Here is a 13,705-nt window from a genome sequence, read left to right on the forward strand (position 1 = left end):
GTGAAAACTTTAAATTACGAACAATAATATATCTGCAATATCTGATTCATGTTAACTGTGTGTTCTGAGAACAAAAGTGACTGTTACTAGACAAAATTAATGTTTTAAATAGATATTCTGTAACTTTGATGAGGGAAGTACATACTTCAGGCTTTGTCTAATCAATGTCAGTAAGCCTTTGGGATAAGAGTATGTTATGTTATTTTATTGAAATCAATTTAGAATAAAAATAAATTAGCTAGACAACAATAGGGAAAAGGATGTCTAGATTGTTTAAGAATTTGGAATCTGAGTAGGTAAGTACAGGACAATCCATTGCACTAACTACTGGCCTATATAGCCTATGCCAAACTGCAGAGGAATAAATGGATTAATTCCATACTTTTACACTTATTACAAGGTTATACGGAACTCCAGATGCACATAAAGTTAAATACAAGGGTATTTACTTCCTAACTTTCCTGCGACCCTAACCCTTCCTTACTTTACATATAACAAAATAATTCTCTGAATTCAGAGACATTTTTTCCCCAGATAAAGACCTATAAAACTTACTGGGTTCACTTGAGGTCATGCACTTTATCTGTGGACGGAATTTAGCCTAAAGAGGAAGTAAATAGTCTATTTAAAATTGCTTATTTGCAGTCATTGTTATCATTTTTTTCTGTCTGTTCAAGATAAAACAACAGAGGAATAGATTTTTTAAAGTGAAAAATGGCAGTTCTTTAGTGCCTAAATCCCATTTAAAATCAATGGGTAGCTAGGTTTAGTTTGTATGTTTGAAACTCTCCATCTGAATCTCCAGAAAGAAAGAAAGAAAAAAAAAAAAAAAAAAGAGGCAGGAAGGAAGGCAGGCAGGAAGGCAGGAAAACAGGAAAGAAGGAAGGCAGAAAGGCAGGAAGGCAGGCAGGAAGACAGGAAAGAAGGCAGGCAGGAAGGCAGGCAGGAAGGCAAGAAGAAAGGAAAGATGACTGTTTTCTAGGGCTTACTGCTCTCTTCCAAATTAGCCAGTTTACAATATTACTTTGCCTTTTAAATCATGAGATGCAAAAGAAAAATGTGTACATAGTTAAAAGTCAAAGGTCTTGTACATTAAAACTGCATAAAGGTGAAAATTTAGTATGACCACTCTGCATACAAGTTCAACCACAGTGAGTAATCATGTAAGGTGAATGGAAAATTGGGTGAAATGAAAGCATGTATGACGTCAAAGATTTTTGCCTGCTTTTCTTTTAAGATGACTCTGGTCCACAGTTTGGGTTTTCTGGTAGGGACAATTCTCTTTTGAGCAAATAAGAGTGATATAGATTAGACAACTAATTACAATTCCTGTTTGGAATGTATCATTAATTGTTACTTGCTGATTTCATTTCACTCAGGCTCTCCTGGCATCTTATAACAACTCAAATCTCATTTTGGAGGACACATAGCAATAGGTTTATCTCACAGTAAATTTGGATGGCTTTTTCATCTCTTTAGTTGCCCTCCAGAAATACTTGATCACTATCAGATCAATGAGTTTATATAACCTTGTAATATCAGGATATGTACTAAGTTCTCTCTCAAGGAAATGACAGGAGCTACTTTAAGTTGTTTACTATGAGCCATCTGTTTATTCCTTATCATATCTTGTAGCCTTCAAACTTAGCTACTACCCTTGCAAGATGAGCAGCTATTTCCTTATTGAAAATCCATCCTAAAACTGTTCAATCTTTATTAAAAGATTTCATTAGTTTCTTGAGGCCTTTGGATGCATTAATGTGTTAGCAAAGTTCTCTCTGAGAACATTGTTCCAAGAAACTGTGTTCTTACACCATATCATCTAACCATGACCTAAAAACCTCTAATGGAATCAAGCAGAGTTTTTTTTTTATCCTTTGTTTGTCTGCATGAAATTATCATTTCACAAGAATTTGTAGCCTAAAAGGAGAACTAGATAAACTAGTTGACCTTTTATCAAAAACTGCTAAGTTTCACTCAGATCCCAGAATATGAAGTCCAGTTATGTTAGTTAGATTAAGGCACTGCAATCTTCACTTGTACACCTATAGTACTGCCCTATGTGGGGTAGGGCAGGACTATATCCCTTTTCAATGTGTTGCTCGTTTCAGGTTGTCACTTATTCCTGTATCCCTACCTATTTTACTCCTTTTGTTAGGACAATGTCCAGTTCCCCCTCCTACTCCATCTGCTCTGTAAACTTAATCTTTCCCATTCAGGAAAAATGTTTGATCTAAACACTCAACTGCTAATTAGTTTCACACAGTAAAGCGTGTCAGATTACTTAGGAATATTCCCAAATTTTAAAACTATGTAGGACTCTAAAAGCTTTTGGTTACAAGATGTGTGTGATGCTGTTAGTGAACATGTACTCGTTGTACATTGCTGATTTTGCAAGTCTGGAGACTCTTTTTAGCAAGACTTACCAATGCAAAGAAGCAAATTCTAACATGTCATCTTATCATCTTATAGAAATCATGATACGCTGCTCTAAAATGGATGGAAGGCATGAATATCCATCCACATGCTCTGGATTCTGATAGCAGGGATAAGAATATTATCATGCATTGTCTGTACCAAAGACCAATCCTGGTGTGGTAGGCTGCTGAGTACCTTTTGAAATCTGGCCACTTCATTCAAATAATTTAAATAGTATCAATTTTCTTTTAAGGTGGTTTGTCCAGTGTCACCTAAAAGAAATGTTAGCACTCCATTTTGTAACTTCCTTTCATTTTATTTAAACTAAAAACAGCTATTAAAATAAATAAGGACATAGATGATAGGGTTGTTAAAGGCATAGAAGATGGCTAAAGTTTGTTTTAATAATTTCTTTTCTTCTATCGCTAATATTTATGAGACCTTCTGAAAGCATCAAAGTAAAATCTTCTATCCAAGCATTTATTTTCACACAGCTCACACACAATGGCAGCTTTCTGCCTATCCATTGCATGTTTCCCAATTGTTTAGCAGTTGATTTTTTTTTTCTTTCCTCAAAAGCAAGAAAATCTCTTTTGGAATAGTTCCTTAAAAGGCAAGGGACAAGGAGATGTGCAACAATTACAAATCATATTTTAAAAATAATGTGCTTTGAAATTGAAAATTTATTCTTTCAAACATTCAGTAAAAATACAAAATACATTGGAAGGAAATAGTATGCCTACAACAATTTAAAAAGATGTCTTCATAGAATCATGGTTTGGGTTGGAAGGAAACTTAAAGATCATCTAATTCCAGCCCACCCGCTATGGAGGTTTGAAACCCCCCACTAGACCAGGTTGCTCAAAGCCCCATCCAGCCTGGCCTTGAACACCTCCAGGGATGTGGCATCAACAATTTCTCTGGGCAACCTCTTCCAGTGCTTCACCACCCTCTGAGTGAAGAATTTCTTCCCTATATCTAATCTAAATCTACCCTCTTTCAATTTAAAGCCATTTCCCCTTGTCCTATTAGGACTATGCCATTGTAAAAAGTCCTTCCCCAGCTTTCTTGTAGGCCCCCTGTACTGCAAGGCTGCTATAAGGAGCCTTCTCTTCTCCAGGCTTAACAACCCCAACTCCCTCAGCCTATCTTCATAGGAGAGGTGCTCCAGTCCTCTGACCATCATTGTGGCCCTCTTCTGGACACTTACTCCAACAGATCCATGTCCTTCCTGTGTTGGGGGCCCCAGAGCTGAACAAAGTGCTCCAGGTGGGGTCTCTTAAGACCAGAGTAGAGTTGGGGAGTCACCTCCCTCAACCTTCTAGCCATGCTGCTATTGATGCAGTCCGGGATATGTTTGGCTTTCTGGGCTGCCAGCACATATTGTCAGCTCATGTTGAGCTTCTCATCAACCAACACCCCCAGGTTCTTCTCCACCAGGCTACTCTCCGTCAATTCTCCATTTTTCATCCCAGCCTATGTTTGTGCTTGGGGTTGCCCCGGCCTAGATGCAGGACCTTGAACTTGGCCTCATGATGTTAGCAGAAGCCCACCTCTCAAGCATGTCCAGGTCCTTCTGGATGGCATCCTTTCCCTCCAGTGTGACAACCACACCAGACAGCTTGGTGTTGCTGGTAAACTTGCTGAGGGTGCACTCAGTGCCACTGTCCATGTTGCTGACAAAGATATTAAACAGTGCCGGTCCCAATACAGACCATGGCTGAACATCACCCATCCCTGGTCTTCACTTGGACATTGAGCCATTGACCACAACTCCTGGAGTTTGACCATCTAGCCAACTCATTATCCATTGAGTGGTTGTTCTGTCAAATCCATGTTTCTCCAATTCAGATAGAAGGATGTTGTGCAGGGCAGTGTCAGATGCTTTGCATAAGTCCAGTTAGTTCTTCTCCATTAGTGCTGTAACCCCACCATAGAAGGTCAAGATATTTTTGGGGCATGATTTGCCCTTAGTGAAGCCATGTTGGCTGTCAATAATTACCTCTCTATTTTCTATGTGCCTTAGCAGAGTTTCCAGGAGGATATGCTCCATGACCTTGACAGGCACAGAGATGAAACTGACAGGCCTGTAGTTTCCTGTGTCTTCTTTTTTTCCCTTTTTAAAAATGGGGGTTATGTTTCTCCTCTTCCAGTCACTGAGAACTTCACCAGACTGTCACGATTTCTCAATTGTGATAGATAGTGTCTTAGCAACTTCCCAGGTAACTGGGTCACCTTCCACTTCTGGAGAAGGCCCACTTTTTCCCTACTCTTCCTTTTATCATCAATGTATCTGTAGAAGCTTTTCTTATTGCCCTTGATGTCCCTGGACAAATTTAATTCTAAATGGGCTTTGGCTTTCCTAACCTGATCGCTGGCTGCTCAGACAATTTCTCTGTATCCTTCCCAGGCTATCTGTCCTTGCTTCTACCCTCTGTAGGCTTCCTAGGAGCTCCTTGTTCATCCATGCAGACCTCCTGGTATTTTTGCCCAACTTCATCTTTGTTGGGATGCATCACCCCTGAGCTTGGAGGAGGTGATCCTTGACTATTAACCACCTTTCTTGGGCCCCTCTTCCCTTCAGGGCTTTGTCCTATGGTACTCCACCAAGCAGATCCCTGAAAAGGCTAATGCCTGCTCTCTCAAAGTCCAGGGTGGTGAGCTTGCTGTGCTCCCTCCTCACTGCCCCAGGGATCTTGAACTCTACCATTTCATGGTCACTGCAGCCAAGGCTGCCCTTGGGTTTCACATTCCCCACCAGTCCCTCCTTGATGGTGAGAGTGAGGTCCAGCATAGCACCTCTCCTTGTATCACTTGGAGAAGGAAGTGACCATTGACACATTTCAGGAATCTCCTGGATTGCTTATGCCCTGTTGTGTTGCCCTGCCAACAGGCGATGAGATGGTTGAAGTCCCCCATGAGGACCAAGGCTTGTGAATATGAGGCTGCTCCTATCTGTCTACAGAGGGCCTCACTCACTTGGTCTGTAGAAGATCCCCACTATAATGTCACCTGCCCCTGCCCTCCCTTTAATCCTAACCCATCATCTCTCTGACAGCTTCTCAGCCATCCCAAGGAAGAGCTCCCTGCACTCCAGCTGCTCATTGACATTGAGGGGGATATCCTCTCCTCATCTCCACTGACTGCATATATATATATACACTGAAAGAAAACAGATACAAAAAAAGCCAGTTAAATAAAATGTAAAGTTATATCTGAGAGTGTAGTGCTAAAGACAGAAATCTTTGACATCTGGTTGACAGAATACATTATGATGAGAGCTAATAAAAAATCCAAAACTTCAAGAAAAATGTAAGTCCAAGTGTAAGACAAAGTAAACCTGAGGGAAAGAAGTTTGCATCATAAGATAAATAATAGATTTTTTCATTTTTTCATAAAATGTTGTTAGGTGACATTTTGAAATCATCTTAATTTTGTATTATTTTAATATCACCCAGTAACGCGTTAAGGAATGCTACCAGTGTCGGTAATGTGGCTCATTCTTTCTCTTCCTCTCCATCACACAAACTCTTTAAAACATTACAGTGATTATACTGTGTCAGATTCTTTATGTTGGATGACTCCAGCAAGTCTGAAATTAATGTGTGATGTTTAACACTAACAATCCCTCCATTTAGTCAGAAGACTCTAATATAATTTTGTGTGCCATCCCAATAAGCCACTGATTTTTCTATTCCCCAGTGCAAGTTCTTTCTAACACTGCTTTAGCAAAAATGTGCATTGTGGAATTTCTTTTTATTGCCTCTTGCTATCTTCAATTCAGTCACCTAGCTGACAAGTAAAAAAGGTAATTTTTCCCATCTGCCAAGCTTGCAGATTCACTACATTGTGTATACCTCAGCCTGAGTTCTGGACTTCTCACTTACTACCAGTAGGCATGACAACCCTAAGATCCAAACAGTGCCTTCAATAACTCATGTGTAAACTACTGTGATGATACTTTAAGTTTTTTAAAGGTTTAATTTAGGAATGTCAGATCAAACATAGGTATTGCTATATATACGTTCTGATCAGAAGAAACTTCTTGCAATTATAATAGAAGAAAGGTGCCCAGACTGACTTTGAGGCTCTGTGTTGAGATTCCAATTCTTAAAAAATAACATTGTGAGCTGCATAGGTTTGATTTTGCATTACAGACAGGCAGCAAATATAAAGTTCCACACTGCCATTTACAGTGAAAACAATATCCACTTAAAGTTCTCTCTTACTGTGGTTCAGTGACATATTACTACTTTTCCAGTTGCTATATTTTAACTCACATGCATGTAGCATAAGCTACAAAAAATAAACCTGAAATTAAAATGGAATACTGAAGGATTTCTTCTGTTTATAAAAGCAGCAGATTTCATCTTGCTCTCTAATAAGCTTAATTTTTATTGATTCAGGAGAGAGAATGTACCTGTCAAAAGGTCCTTGCAATCTCATCTTACATGGCACATATAAGGCATAATTGCACAGGTCATTTTGGTAGCACAGTCTGCCTTTCTGTTGACCAGAATAGACCAATTGCAATGCAAAGTGAGTCTCATTTGAAATCTTAATAGAAAGACTCCTTGTGGAATGTCTCAAAAGACTCACTGGCAGTTGAAGGTGCTTTTTAATCACTGAGTATAAAGACTTCAATCAATATGGTTCAAACTATTTGCCCCAGAGCACTAGAGCAGTGGTTTTCTTTAAAACAGCGTTCACAGCCTCAGGCTCAAGGCCAAGAAAATTTAGCCTCCTGAGTTCCTAACATAATTATTGTTTTCTCTATTATCTTGCAAAGGTGTTAATTTTCCTCCCAGTAATTAACTTCCCTATGTGGTTGTCAGGAAGTTTAATCAATATACCAAGCTGTCATTCCTTCTGTGACTGATACTCCCCACCTCACCCCTGCAGAGGTGTCACTGTTTTAATAAAATGAACAGGTGGGATGTGCAGAATTTCTTCAGAGAGTTAATATCTAAATTGTTCATCTCTGATTCAAAAAATGAGGATATGGCCCATCAGGTCCTGTCAATATAATTGCCTCTATTTCAAACCTAGAAGCATTATATACCTCTTGCTTAAGCAGCACCTGGCAAATCAACCTATTAAAGATTTGCACAGTATTTGCATTCTCAGACACTTTAAATGTTGTGATGATATAGTAATAAGAGGAGGAGCAGAAGGGTTGATCTAATACAATTCTACTTACGTCCACCATGTACAGGACATAATGTAATTCACTTCAAAGCTGGTGACAAACTCATTCCTGGTGGAATTCCAATCTTCTCTGGCATCTTTGGACTTCATTAAGAGGGATGTCACTCCATGGTCTCACTTTTCTTGTAGGCAATGTTGTCTATTCTGATTTGTAGCTTCTTAAATCTTTTTTTTTTTTTTTTTTTTTTTTTTTTTTGTAACAGCTTAACATTGGTTATTTACTTCAATGCAAGAACATTTTCAGTTCAACTCATTCTCTTTCCTGAACTATCCTTCTGTGACATATTTATGTGTTTATTTGCTTAAACCAGATTTCAAGGTGTAGGAGTTATCAACATGGCCAAGAACAAGAAAGGTAGCTTTTGGGGATGACAAAGGTTATGCTGAAATCTACACATAAGAATTATGTCCTATGCATTATGCGCATTTACAGTGCTATAGAATGATAATAGTTAGCACTAGATAGAAATTGGAACGTCCATGCTGCAGGAATATTTGTATAACAAAAAAAAATATTAAAATGATCAAAATGTTCACAAAGAAATCCAAAATAACCCATGATTCAAAACAGATATATTTCTTGAGATTTTTTTTTTTTTTTGAGTTTGCAATTAATTACAAAGAATGCCCGATGGAGGGTAGTGATATGAACAATTTGAAAGGAGCAATTATTCAAAATCACACCTGAAAGAATAACAGGACGAAGGAAAGATCCTTTATAAGTTGGGATTTACAGAGACGGCTGTTGGAGTTCACCTTGTGGGTTTCTGAAACGGGAATTCACAGTCAAAGTCATATTTAGACTGAGAATAAGAAATGAGTCTTTTCTTAATTACAGGAAATCTGGGTCCTTTCTGCTCTCAGCAGAGTCTAGGGAAAATTATCTGCTGCCCAGTAAAACCTCAGAATTTCTCCTTGATTTGCAGGATGATATTCTAACTATACTGACACCTTTAACTCTACAAAGTTTTCCTTTTTATCTGTGCACCAAGAGGGGTTTGTAATGGGAGTATCTAGACTTTCCTGTTCCAGTAAAATTAGTTCAATTTTAACATTTGCATAGGGTTCCTAAGAAATTATACACTAATGAAGGACCAGAGGATCTCTGTTCCCCACCAATCACACCTTTAACTGTGCTGATACTTACCCCTGTTGTCTCCTCTTTGCAAAGCCTAGGGTTTAGAGGATCAATCCCTGCAGCAATCTTCAATTCAAAAAAGAAAGCCAACAGGAAGAACAAACAAACAGAAGCCCCTAGCCCACTACAGGAATCATAAAAATTTGCTTCTCTTGAGACTTACAAAGCAGTTAGATTGTACCAGTTCAAACAGCCTCTCCAATATTAAATGTTGAGCTTCTCTCCTTCATATGCAGTCCATATTGCCAGAGCAGATACATTTCATTCCTTATCTTTGTCCTTCAGAAATTTCAAAAAAGAGTTAATTTACTTTGGAGAGGTAAGCGTTTTAATTATAGGGAAAGCTAAATGATTTATCCTTTAAATCTGGATAAATTGGAAAACTAGAGAAAAGGAAGGAAGGAAGGAAGGAAGGAAGGAAGGAAGGAAGGAAGGAAGGAAGGAAGGAAGGAAGGAAGGGAAAGGAAGGAAGGAAGGAAGGAAGGAAGGAAGGAAGGAAGGAAGGAAGGAAGGAAGGAAGGAAGGAAGGAAGGAAGAAAAGAAAAAGAAAGAGAGAAAGGAAAGAAAGAAAAGAAAAAGTTTACTTTTCCTATATTTTTTGTGAAGAAATAGGTGGTTTTAAAGCCACAGTCTTATGCTTCCTTCAGTTGGATTAGTTTCAAACATATATTTCTAGGATCACAGCTGTTACTTCTCTGACAAATTAAGTAATGTATCACGGACAACTAAAATTCATTGCAACATAAAAACAAATATATGTTCATTTTAGTACTTTGTTTTCTCCAGGCTTTTGAATCACAGTGGGCTATTTTAAAAATCATATATCTTTTATAAATCTCTTTAATAATGTCTACACAATATTGAGGCAGCACTTTATTGAACAGCAACCGGATCCAACTGTTAGAAATGTAGGCCCTATTGCTTTTTATGCTCTCAGACTAACAGCTTTGTGGTTTGAGGTTTCAATTTGTAGCTGATGCTGGTATTTGACTTGTTGTAATATTTATTGCCCTGGTAACAATTAAAAACATTGTTATGGGAAAGTAATTATATTACTATGGTCATATTGTTAAGGATAAAATTTTTTTTTTTTTTTTTTTTTTTTTTTTTTCACATACAGTCCTGTTACGTAAAAGGTGTAATAAGCTGTTGGGGTTTATGAGATTGTTGCCATCAGAAGTCTCGCTCTTCACATTAATTGCAGCTATCACTGTGGACTCCAGGGAGGATGCAGTTGCCTTGAGCCACAGGCAAATTTATTATTATTATTTTTATTACATGCCAACAATTAAATCTGGGGTCTGTTGTGCTAAGTGTCCTGTAAAGATATAATAAGGGACAGGCTCTTCTCTGAAGAACTGGCAATCTAAACAGAAGACTGTTGAGACATAGAAGGCATAAAGAGTTATCTACAAAATATTATGAAATACTGAGGCAATTCTTTTAAACAAAAACAATCCTTCAGTAATTACGAAGTAATACATTTTTGCCAGAATACAGGAAAACACTTTGACATTTTTGAAATAATTATTCATTTTGTCATTTCTGTCTTTATAACATTTATCATATAACATGAAATTAAATGTTGACATATAAATGTAAAATTTCTCTTCTGTCAAGGTGAAGTATTTTGACTGATTCAAAGCAAAGTAAATCACAAAAACCTTTCAATGTTCCTTTCATATCATTTTAGAGAAATCAGAGATACTTGAAGAATTTCTTAAAATTTCAAGAAATTTAGGTTGCATTCTGATTTTGAAATACTAAAAATCCTATCACAAAATGGATTTCTGTGCTCTGTGCAGATCTACTTAAGAGCCTTCTTTGCTGTGAAACAGCTATAGCAGCTTTCCTTAACTTTTGTGTGAAATTAATTGGTAGTCTTCTCCCCAGTTTCTAGCCTATAGCAAAAATGAACCAGTAGTTGTATTAAAATAGTAGGTTTATTTAAAACATCAGCAGATAAGGTCAGCCATCAGAGTTGGCCAGGCTGTACCCACATGCAGGCACCAAAAAGTAGTGGGTAATGGTATTTGGAGACCTTCCTTCCTGTAGAGGAAAGGTATTTGGAGACTCCTTTCCTCCTCTTCTGTTGACTTGACCTGCTTTCTGGGGAGATTTGGTGCTTGCTGGGGGTTTTGATCAAGGATGTTGAGGAGAAACTTCTGAGGCTCATTTGGCTCATTTATTATTATTATCTCTTGTTACTCATCCATGTGAGCACTGACAAGACTGCCACGGGAGACCTGTTGCATATCAGGAGTGCCTTCATGGTTCTGGGGGTTGAGCATAGGCCCAAGGGATATCTTCTTGGTCCTGTTAAGTCAGGGGAAAAATTTGCATTGAAATGCATTGTGCCAGGTGACAGTAAAAAGAGTAATGATAAAACAGGAAGAAAGGATATGCTTCAAATATGTCTAATCAAATGCACTCACCCCACGAAGTGAGTAGGACAAACCAGAACTATGCATGAGGTCACAGAGGTACGACATTATTAGAACAGAAGAGACAGGTTGGGACAGCTTGCCTCACTGCAGTGCTGTGAAAGATGGATATGTGTTCATGAGGAAAGACAAGAGACGATGAAGATAGTTTTCCTCTATGTTAAGGAGCAGATTGGATGTATGGAATTCTGCTACTGGATGGACAACAGAGGTTCTTACCCTGCTTGTTGGTCAGGGTTGGAGGAGAGGCCAGCAAGGGTGACATTGTGATGGGTGTGTTACAAACCTTCTGGTCAGGGTAAAAAAGTAGACGAAACCTTCTTTTAGTATCTGAAGGATGTATCTGGATCGCAGATCATAGTTTTCATGGGGGTCTTTAATCCTCCTGACATCTGCTGGAAGGTCAACACTGTGGGACACAAGCAGTTAAGGAGGTTTCTGGAGGCTATAGAATCATAGAATCATAGAATATCCCGAGTTGAAAGGGACCCACAAGGATCATTGAATCCAACTGCTAGCTCCACACAGGTCTACACAAAAATTCAGACCATATGACTAAGAGTACAGTCCAAACACTTCTTAAACTTGGCTTGGTGCCGTGACCACGTCCCTGGGAAGTCTGTTCCAGTGCATGACAACCCTCTTGGTGAAGAACCTTTTCCTGATATCCAGCCTGAACCTCCCCTATCGGAGCTTGACTCCATTCTCTTGGGTCCTATGACTGGTCACTAAAGAGAACAGAATGACGCCTGCCCCTCCCACTCCCCCTTGTGAGGAAGCCATAGGCTGCGATGAGGTCTCCCCTCAGCGTCCTCTTTTCCAGGCTGAACAGGCCAAGTGACCTCAGCCGCTCCTTGTACGTCTCCCCTCTAGGCCCTTCACCATCTTTGTAGCCCTTATAAGTATCAGGGATAACTTCTTGATACAGATACTGGATGGGCCAAGAGAGGTGACACAGAGCTGGATTGGCTGGATTAACAAAAAAGTGCTGTTTGCGGATGTGATAACGGTAACCTTGGCTGCAGAGGCCATGAAATAGTTGTGTTCAGGATCCAGAGAGGAGTGAGAAAGGAGAGCTGCAGATTGCACACCTGTGCTTTGGGAAAACAGACCCTAATTCTAGGAAATGGTAGATGGGATCCCCTCAGGGGCAGCTCTGAAGAGAAGGGATCTCTGGAAATCTGATGGGGCTTTAAGTACAGCAGCCTTCAAGTGCAAGAACTGTCCATCCTGCCATTCAGGAAAATAAGTAGATGTATCAGGGGACCGACTTTGTTAAACTTGGAACATGAGACAGTGCTCCAAAGGAAAAAGGCAGTATACAGAAGATAGAAACAGGGACAGACTACCAAGAAACAAATCAGAAACACAGAACGGACATTTAGGGATGGTGATAGGAAAACCTGGAATCTATGTTTTCAAGGGATGCCAAGAGCAACAAGAAAATATTCTATAGTTACCTTAGTGATAAAAGACTGAACAAGTAAAACCTGGGCTTATTTCTGAATAGACTGGGTGATTTAGAAGTTATTTGTTTCAGCATAAACAGATGAGGCAGAGATAGCACCTTCTTTGTCCTCGGTCTTCATCAGCAAATATCCCATGTCCCTGAGCTTACTGAAGGAACTCAAGGAGGAGAGGAACTACCAGCAGTTGATGAGGATTGAGTCAGGGCTTATTTGAGAGAATTTGGTCCATACAAGTCCATGAGAATAAACATGCTGTGTCTATGGCTTTTGACAGAGCTGCACAATATCACTGTAACTCCACTCTGTTAGTTTTGAAAGATCATGGAGACTAGGGAAGATTCCTGATGACTGGAGAGAGGTTACACCTAACTTGAAAAAAGTCTTTTCAGACTAAGCCGGGGAATGACTGACTGATCAGCTTCACATTGGTCACTGGGAATACCATGGACTGAGTCCTCTTGGAGCACATTTCTGGAGACATGAAGGAGAAGGTGACTGAGTAAATCATGTCTGACCCCCTGATCATGTCTATGATAAAATAATGATACATGGGTAAGGGAAGAAAAATAGATGTTATTTACCTCAGCTTTAATAATGCTTTTAATGTGGAACCTGTCCATGCAGCCACATTTTTACCCACTTATTTGTCCTTCCAACCAGACTACATTATCTTAACCTGGATGCCAGAATGTTGTGGGAGACAGAGTGTGGGATTACTGGGTCATATATCCTCCCTGAAGGACAGTAGCAAGTGGAATCCTGCAAGAATATCCCAGAACTTCTTCTGTTTGACATCTCAATCAATGACCTGCAGGCAGCATTGGAGTGCATGCTTATCAAGCTTACAGATGATACCAAATTGAGGGGATTGGTTGGTGGGGGGATAGAAATGAGCTGACATGATCAAGAATAGGGCAGCTACCCACGGAAACCTCGACAAGCTGGAGGAGTGAGCTGACAGGAGCCTGATGAAGTTCAAGAAGAACAAATACAAAGCCCTGACTTGGGCAAGAAGATCTCCAGCAATA

At 39.3% G+C, this 13,705-nt stretch overlaps 1 protein-coding gene and 1 long non-coding RNA gene across 2 annotated transcripts in view; one reads left to right on the forward strand and one right to left on the reverse strand.

The window, feature by feature from the left end:
* Positions 1 to 13,705, forward strand: part of BRINP3 (BMP/retinoic acid inducible neural specific 3) — a 111,146-nt gene that overhangs the window by 40,247 nt on the left and 57,194 nt on the right. The window lies entirely within an intron of this gene.
* LOC121073792 lies at positions 10,691 to 11,350 on the reverse strand. Its single transcript, XR_005821938.1, has 2 exons — positions 11,200 to 11,350; positions 10,691 to 11,080 (listed from the first exon to the last, which is right to left on the reverse strand). It is a non-coding gene; the product is annotated as an uncharacterized LOC121073792 (long non-coding RNA).

This window comes from Cygnus olor, chromosome 8 (assembly GCF_009769625.2).
Source record: "Cygnus olor isolate bCygOlo1 chromosome 8, bCygOlo1.pri.v2, whole genome shotgun sequence".
Classification (NCBI taxonomy): Eukaryota; Metazoa; Chordata; class Aves; order Anseriformes; family Anatidae; genus Cygnus; species Cygnus olor.